General features: G+C 48.3%; 1 pseudogene; it reads right to left on the bottom strand.

Annotated features, from left to right (window-relative positions):
- Positions 1–638: 638 nt before the first annotated feature.
- On the bottom strand, positions 639–7895 carry LOC120839688 (annotated as a pseudogene).
- Positions 7896–8138: the final 243 nt, after the last annotated feature.

Raw genomic sequence — 8138 nt, 5'->3', positions numbered from 1 at the left:
CCATTCGCCACTCTGACATCACCTATATAGTATATATGACGATATACATGCGCTAGGTAAACTAGGCTTCCGAGAATATGAACCGACCCACAACAATTATCTGTAAGCTGCCTTGTCATTGGTCATTTAGATATCGTCTTCATTTTAGTTTTACTGGAAGCAACCACTTTTTTCCCTTTTTAATGCCCGCAGGTCTGGAATTTTCCGCCGCTGTTGACCATCTTTGGCGTCTGGCAGAAATATCGTTTTCGTCTCAAGTGCTAATGCTAAAACCTAGTTGGACTAGCGTCCTGCGCCGCTGAGCTGTTCTGATACGGTGCAATAAGTATTAACTAGTCATGCTTTGCTTTTTCAAGAGGTCTCACAAGGAAGCACTAAAGAGTGTCGACAAGAACAAGACTAATGTCGACGGGGTAAAACGGAAAGCCGCGGCACCCAAGGAAAGACCCGAATGTAGCACAGGGCCTCCACAACATAGAATAGCAGCAGCCGAACCATCAGTGGCAGACTACATCAGGAGCTCGAAGTCCCCGTTCGGCCAGAGTACGAGTACTTAGATTATCTGCCCTTGATGTTTGTATCCTTCTACTGCTGCATTAAGTTTTGACAACGAAGCCTGCCTGTTTTGTTGTGCTTAATTATGTGAAATGAACATTTACATATCTAAGGTCTCCCAATACTATTTTCCGCACGTAATTATAACTGTAACTCTGGAAGTAGTATTTGTAGGGGGTGTTTTAGAAACCAGAAGGGAGTTTCTTCAGGAGTAGCATTTTTAGTTTTGTAAAGTGCAAAATTTGAGCTCGATTTATTGCGTGGAAACACTACGTGATGTTAAATTGCTTTGCGACTGTAATTATAATTTATTTTCAGTTATATGTTATATTGTATTTTCTACGATTTTGACGAAGTGAATAGAAAAGTACCTGTAAAAAGTAACTTCACTTAGTTACAAGTTACTGGAAAATGTACCTAAGATACAGATACAGATACTGAGAAATGAAAGTACCTAGGTTTGTACCTCAGGTACAACAAAAGTACCTAGCTACCGATTTACAGTTACTTGTACCTAGGTACTTTACAACCCTGGTCGCGACCCAGTTTACCGTTAATGCTTCGAGAAAGAATTCCTCGTCACTTTCAGTGTGCAGAGCGCGTAGTTCTTTCTTCGGTTCATTCGCGCTTTGTTGAAGCACAGGTGTCTTGCACACTTGAGCAAAGTGATTAATTCCACATTTCTTGCACGTTTTTCCTTTTGCTGAGCAGGTTTCGCCGCGGTGAGCAAAATAGCCGCACCTAGAGCAGGGACTCTTTTTCGTAGCAACAGCATTAATAGTTGTCTCAGGTGCGCCTTGCGCTGTTCCAGTAATCTCCCGGAACTTTTCCTGCCCTTGTGTTCGAAGGCGACACAGCTCAACGGTCTTTTCGTATGTTGGGTTTTCAACAAGTAATTTCCGCTGCAGGCTCTTGTCTCGAACTCCTAGGATGATACGGCTGCCTAGCATCCGATCTTCTAGCTCTCCAAATTCGCAATTCTTAGCTAGAATCCTTAGCTCTGTTAACCGTTCGTTGAAAGGTTCACCTTCTTTTTGGTCTCTTGACCCGAATCTGGATTCCTGGAATGTCAGGTTTGTAGCGGGCTTGTAGTATTCTTCGAACTTTTGAATCAGTACTTCTACACTGTTTCTTTCTTCATCTGTAGTGAACTTAAAGGTGTCATACGCCTTTCTGGCTTTTTCTTCGATTGTTATTAGTAAGGTTGCTGCCTGCACTTCCTCCGGCTGCTTGCTCAATTGCGTAGCGGTGGAAAACAAGGCGAACTCACGTTTCCAATTTTTCCATCCGAGCCATGCGTCGCCTGAGGTGTCCAGGGGCTTCGGTGGCGGCAGCAGCGTTGACGACAATGGGGGCATCGGCGGCGTCGACGGTTTCGACATCTCGACTGGGCACCGCTGCCACCATGTAAGCGGGCCGCCAGTCGGGTGATCAATAATGTTTATTGTTCCGAAGTGCGCCTTTATCAAGGCGAGGAACGGTGTGACGTAGGACGTCCCACGGTATAATGATTGGATGAGCTCTTTCACTAGCATGACACACCTTGTGCCCTGCTACAGCCATTAAATGATTTTTCAACTTCTTCCTCCTTAGCTTTAATCCTCAACTCAAAAGCGAAAAGAGAAATCACGTGGTCGTGATGTGCTTGGGCCAGGGTGGAAGAGACACATTTAGGTGATGACTCTGGCCGCCCTTCCCGCGGGAGCGAGCGAGCGACCAGATCGTGTTCGGAGCTAGCCTCGAACCAGGAGTAGTTAGTTCCCCGCCGCCGCCGCGGAAGGCGCTGCGGTATGGGACGAATAACGTGGCCGCCGACAACGTGGCCTCGGCGGCCACGTTGTTGGCGGCGTAGCGTGCTCTCCTTTTTCGCGGTATGGTGGTGTGGTGGTGGAGTGTAGCCAGTGGCTGGCCTCGTGTTTTGCTTTGGCGCTGTGTCGATCACAGGTGACACCATCGTGCACGAAGGTGAGCCTTAACAACAACAACAAAAACAACAATAAAAAGAAAAGGGGAAAAAAAGGAAGAATTACGGACTCTGGCGACTTGGTGGCAAAGTGGCGGCGGTGAGGTACAACAAGAAGCGGTGACTGAGGGAATGCGGGACCACCGCTGAAAGAAACAAACGGAGCGGTCGGTTTGGGAGGGATCCCATACTTGGGCGCCATCTATCCCGGTGCGAGTGAAGCACGCTCGGTGCGCCGAACATAATGTGACCGTCGCGTCGGACGAGCGCTGCGTCAGCGTTCTGCTGGCAGTCGGCCTGTCGACTTCAGTCCCTGGTTGGAAACGTTAACGGCGCCGCCATCTTGAGAATTGCGGCGCCGACGACGCCGTCTAGCGGATTAGAAAAAGAAATACCGGCTAGTTCTGGCAGCACAGCTATCTGGGTAGGCAACGGTGTGGGTATGGGGGGTACTTGGCTAGGCCTGGCTATGGTGGGCTGCAATAACTTGGTTGGAGCTTGTCCGGTTGAATCCAGAGAGAGAGAGAGGTGACGCTTTATTAAAATATTTGGGCGGACTTAGCCTTGCCGATTAGGCCGGCATTGTCCCGCCCAGAAATGAAAATTAAATAATAAAATGAATAAAACTAACTGAAATAAATGATGATTGAAGAAGTAAAGAACACACTCACACACACATACAACACGAAAAAAAAACTTAGTGTTTGTCTTGTTTCGAAGATAAGTCACAAGTCCAGTCACGGACACTTCCGGTCTTTCTATTGTAAATAGCACTCAGTATTTCATTCTATAGTCGTGCTTGTAGTCCAGTCGCCTGGAGGAAGTTTAGGAGAAGGGTCTGTAGTAGCTTTCTTTGAGCTCTTCTTCCAGTTAGATATATTAAATCTGTAATGTCGTTGATCTTGAAGTTATGCCTGTTAAGTTCTTGAGCGAAGTCTTTTCGATGACTCTCGAATTTATTACAATCACAAAGTAGGTGATTTAAATCTTCTGTAACACCACAACCGTCGCAGGAGGCTGAAGGCCTGTTCCCACATGCAGCGGAGCGCTCCAAGCATAGCGCTTACCTCGCGCTAAGCGCGTGCTAATGGGAGCGTTCACCAGCTTTGTATCGCACCGTCAAAACTGTTGCTCATGGCAGACGATAAGTAGCTGACGGCACGTGAGGAGCGCTACATCAGCGCTTCGCTGCATGTGAGAACCGGCCTTGAAGGTACCTTACCCCATTTGTGCAAAAGTTGTCTGGTGCGAGCGGTTCCGGTGCGAAGTCGGTAAAGTAGAGTTGCCTCCTTGCGGCGTAGGCTTCCACTAAGACAGGGCTGATGTTGGCTATTTTTTGCCTCCGACAAAGAGCCGAGATGTTCTTTGACACGTATGCGAAAGGCTTTCGGATCGTCAGGTGTGCGTATTGTTCGCTCTTTATTGTGTGCGTTCGTAGCAAGGTTGTCCGCTCTTTCATTTACGGCTAGTCCAACGTGGGCGGGAATTCATTGAAAACATATTTTGAAACCGGAGTCCTTAAGGGATTCTGTCGCGGACCGAGCAGCCACCACGATTTCCGATGTTCCTTGTATATGTTTTGGGCTGTTGCAGCGCACACCGAGAGTCTGTGAGCACAACTACTTTTTGCGATGTAAATCTCTTAAGAGTATGGAGTACTTCCACAATTGCTATTATTTCTGCGGTCGTGGAGGACACCATTTGGTCGATACGGCCGCTTTACTCAAGGTTATAGGCTGGGACATTATAGGCGGCTGTGCTACTTCTTTTATGAAGATTTACAGAACCATCTGTGTAAACTTGCAAAAAATCTTTAAATGTTGTTTCAATATACTCCGTCGCTGTCATTTTCAGCACCACTTCGTTTGATATTTTCTTGTTTGGTATACCCGGGATCTTCTCATTGCATTTTGGGATGTATGCCTCCCATGGGGCTTAGGTTGGTAGTCAAAATTATCTGGTCGCGCTTCTGATTGCCACCCTAGGTGTTTCAGAGTCTGTAAAGAAATGTGAAAGCGCGAACCCGTCCTTTTCGCTAGTCGTTGGAGCAGGCTCCTTCCAGTAGCTGTTTCGTGCAAGCGGAGCTTCTGTAGAAGTAGGCGTTGCGTTGCCAAAAGAGGCAGTGGCAGAGCTTGTGCCTCTATGTACACCAGGTCATTTCTGGTAGAACTGGGGACACCAAGGCTTGTACGAAGTCCTCGTCTGTGGATGCGTTCGAGAAGTCCAGAGTCGGACCGTGATAACTTCGTATAAGGGAGGGCGTATAAGATGCGGGAAACTACTAATGCTGAATGGAGACGTAGCATAGACCTTGGAGAGTTCCCCCACGACTGTCCTGCCACCCTCCTAATGGCATTTCTCACTACTACTGTGGACTTTGCGGTAGCCATTGCCTGTGAATGCCAATTCAGCCGAGAATTGATGGAGAAGCCTAGAAATCGATGCTGCCGGACACGACGAATCGGAGTTTCGTTTACTTGAAGATCTATTCGTGTGCTGTTTCGATCTTTTCCAGGAAAAAGAATGAACGCCGTCTTCTCTGGTGAAAACTGGAGTCCGCACTCAGCTAAGTACTTGCTCGAGGCTTTAATCGCAGCTTGAGCAGCATTTCGTAGACCATGATGCCTGAAGCCTGAAGTCCAAATACAAATATCATCCGCGTAAATTGACATACTAGTAGGAAGAGTTTACTTGGGGAGTGCTTCTGGTTACTTTGACAAAAGGATATTAAAAAGTATCGGCGATAGTACACTTCCTTGGGGCAGGCCACAAAGGGATTTACGCTGCGAGCTCACTGCTCGTCCCAGCCGAACTTGGAGCGTTCGTCCAGCAAAAAAATTCTTTAGGAAGACCTGTAAATGACCCGTCATTCCAAGTTGTGTTAGCTTTCTCAGAACTGCGGAATGCTGTACATTGTCATAAGCCTGGCTGATGTCAAAGAATATTGCCAAAGTTGAGTTCTTGTTGTAGTGATTATGCTCAACAACATTCAATAAGTCAATCACATTATCCGCTGTTGAGAGGCCCCTTCTGAATCCGGTCACCTCCTTGGGTAATAGTTGATATTTCTCAAGCCACCACGAGACACGGGAATGGATCATTCGCTCCATAAGTTTCGCTACGCATGACGTTAGCAATATACGTCGATATGAAGATGATGATTAAGTACAAAACGAGCGTGTTGGTAACGGTAATTAGACATGAGGAAGATACATAGAAAGGGGGGACGGACAACGAAGACTTCCAACTAGCAACAACATTTATTGATCCGAAGTTTGCATATATAGGTGAAGGAGGGGAGGGTGAAAGACGCTACACTGGAAAGTGGGAAAGCGATGGGAGAGGGTGTAGAGCCAGGGAAATTAGGGATGATCCCGTGGGGTACACATCTAATCGCTCGGAGCCGCGGAAACGAGGGACGTCAGCTCTGGCCCCAGGAAGTTTATCTCCCTCCTGGATAAGCCTATGGACGGGGATCCGAAGTTGTTGTGACTGTGGTGCATGGCGAAGGCCTCCATGATCTCTCGTCCGTATCTTGAGGCGTGACCTCCAATCCTGGTGGTCGAGGGAAGGTCGGCCGAACAGGGTTCGCTGCACTCAGAGGTGTGTTTGGCAATCGGGTGGTAACAAATCTCCGAAGTGTCGGAGGCGGCTTTCTTGATCTCGTTTGCATGTTCCCTCACCCGATCGTTTAGGCATCGGCTCGTCTGTCCGATGTATTTAGCACCGCAGGACATGGGAATCGAATACACGCACTCTTTGCAGCAGGTTACATAATTGGTCTGGTGCTTTTTCCGGCACGGGGGCGCTGGACCGGGGTTGTTGACCTTTCTACAAATAGAAGCTAATTTGAACTTGCAGGAAAATACAACGTTGGTGTTGAAGCCGAGCGCAATAGATTTCAGGCGATGTGAGGTGTTGTGTATGTAGGGGATGCACGCGAAGCGTGACTAAGGAGGGAGGGGTTTGGACTTCTGCCCCGCGACAAGTCTTTTGATTGTTGTTTCAATCAGGTCTCTCGGGTATCCTGCCTTTATGAGGCGACTAATCTGCTTGGATAGGCTGGGGGCGGAAAGGTGCTGACAGGATTTAACCTTTGCCGAAGCAACTAGATTTCGAACGATCCCATTTTTTACATTCCTTGAGTGTGAGCTGTTGAAAGGAAGAACGGGCTTAGAGGACCTCTGCTGGTGAGCCCAACAGATACCTTTGCTAGTTGGGACCAACCTGAGATCCAGGAATTGGTAAGCCCTCAGGGGAGGGGGCCTCTTTGGTGAACGTAAGCCCATGTGAGTTCTTCTGGAACACGGTCTCTATGGCTGCAGAGTGGGAGATGGTGGAGTGTAGGATGAGATAATCGTCAACATAACGAAAAACCTTCGCATCGGGAAAATCTCGTTGAAGGTCCGCCTGAACTTTGGCGTCAACATAAAACAGGTAAATTTCGCTGAGGACGGGAGCCAAGCAAGACCCGATACAAACGCCGGCCCTTTGTATGTACACTTTACCCCCATATTCAACAAGCGTTGATTGGAGATACAGTTGTGTCAATTCGAGAAATGAGGACAGCGAGACGCCACATGAATTTTGAAAGTCTATGACACCTGTCTCGTGGATGGCGTCAGAAATGAAGCCCAGGAGGGTCTTCACGTTTAGGCTATAGTAGAGATCTACAACATCGAGCGAGAACGCTCTTACAGCTTCAGTGCCGGCGTGTAACTCGTCCAGCACGGGAAGGAGATCTTCCGAATTTCTTAGTCTGAAAGGTTGGGGGAGCTCTAACGTGCCGAGATGTTTCTGCAGAAACTTCGCCAAAGGCCTCTGCCAACACCCCGTCTCGGATACAATGCTGCGGAACGGCACGCCTGGTTTGTGGGTTTTAGCGGAAAAGAAAATAGAGAGGTATTGCTTCGCTGGGGCAAGAACGGCACTTTTTAAAGAAGGGAGGTTAGATGAATCGCAGATTGCCCTCACCCTGGACCTGACGGATCCGGATGGCCGCGTTTTGAGGCCGATAAAGTTCTTCTTTAGGGCCTCGTCGGATTTGTCTTGCAATTGTTGTTTGTTCAGGATGACGAACTGACCCGTTTTGTCAGCTTGAAGTAAACTCAGCTCACCGGCCTGAAGTTCTTTGATGACTGGCGTAGAGGCGTTTTTGGCTCTCCTGCTCCCCCCGTGGAAGCACACAGCCCTTGTTCCAGCACCGACGAAGTCGACGGCTATCCTCCGGGATCTTGGCGGCGATCTCGTACGCCGACGCCAGTTTGTCGACTCTGGAGCTGTTCACGGGCGGGGCAAATTTAGGTCCATGGGCGAGCAGGCTTTCCGTGATGATGATGTTCTCGGTTTTACCGGCTTGTGTATAGGAACAACCCATGCTGTTCGCCAAGTTTGCGGTATGTTTCCCGTTGTCCATATGATATTGAAGGAATTTAGAAGTTCCTCTAGTCGTCCGTCAGGTAAATTTTGGAGCATCTGATTTGTGATCCCGTCAGGACCTGGTGCACTTTTTCTGCGACACATTTTTAGTGCAGCGGCTAGTTCGCCTGCGGTGAAGAGGGCGTCAAGAGGTGATTTCTTTTTTACCGCGTAGCTTTCGGCTCCAACCTCACTTTGAGGC

The sequence above is a fragment of the Ixodes scapularis genome, unplaced genomic scaffold, assembly GCF_016920785.2.
Source record: "Ixodes scapularis isolate PalLabHiFi unplaced genomic scaffold, ASM1692078v2 PGA_scaffold0__279_contigs__length_252992795, whole genome shotgun sequence".
NCBI classification, from domain to species: Eukaryota; Metazoa; Arthropoda; class Arachnida; order Ixodida; family Ixodidae; genus Ixodes; species Ixodes scapularis.
The sequence above is the reverse complement of the archived record's forward strand: the minus strand, read 5'-3'. Positions and strand labels throughout refer to the sequence as shown.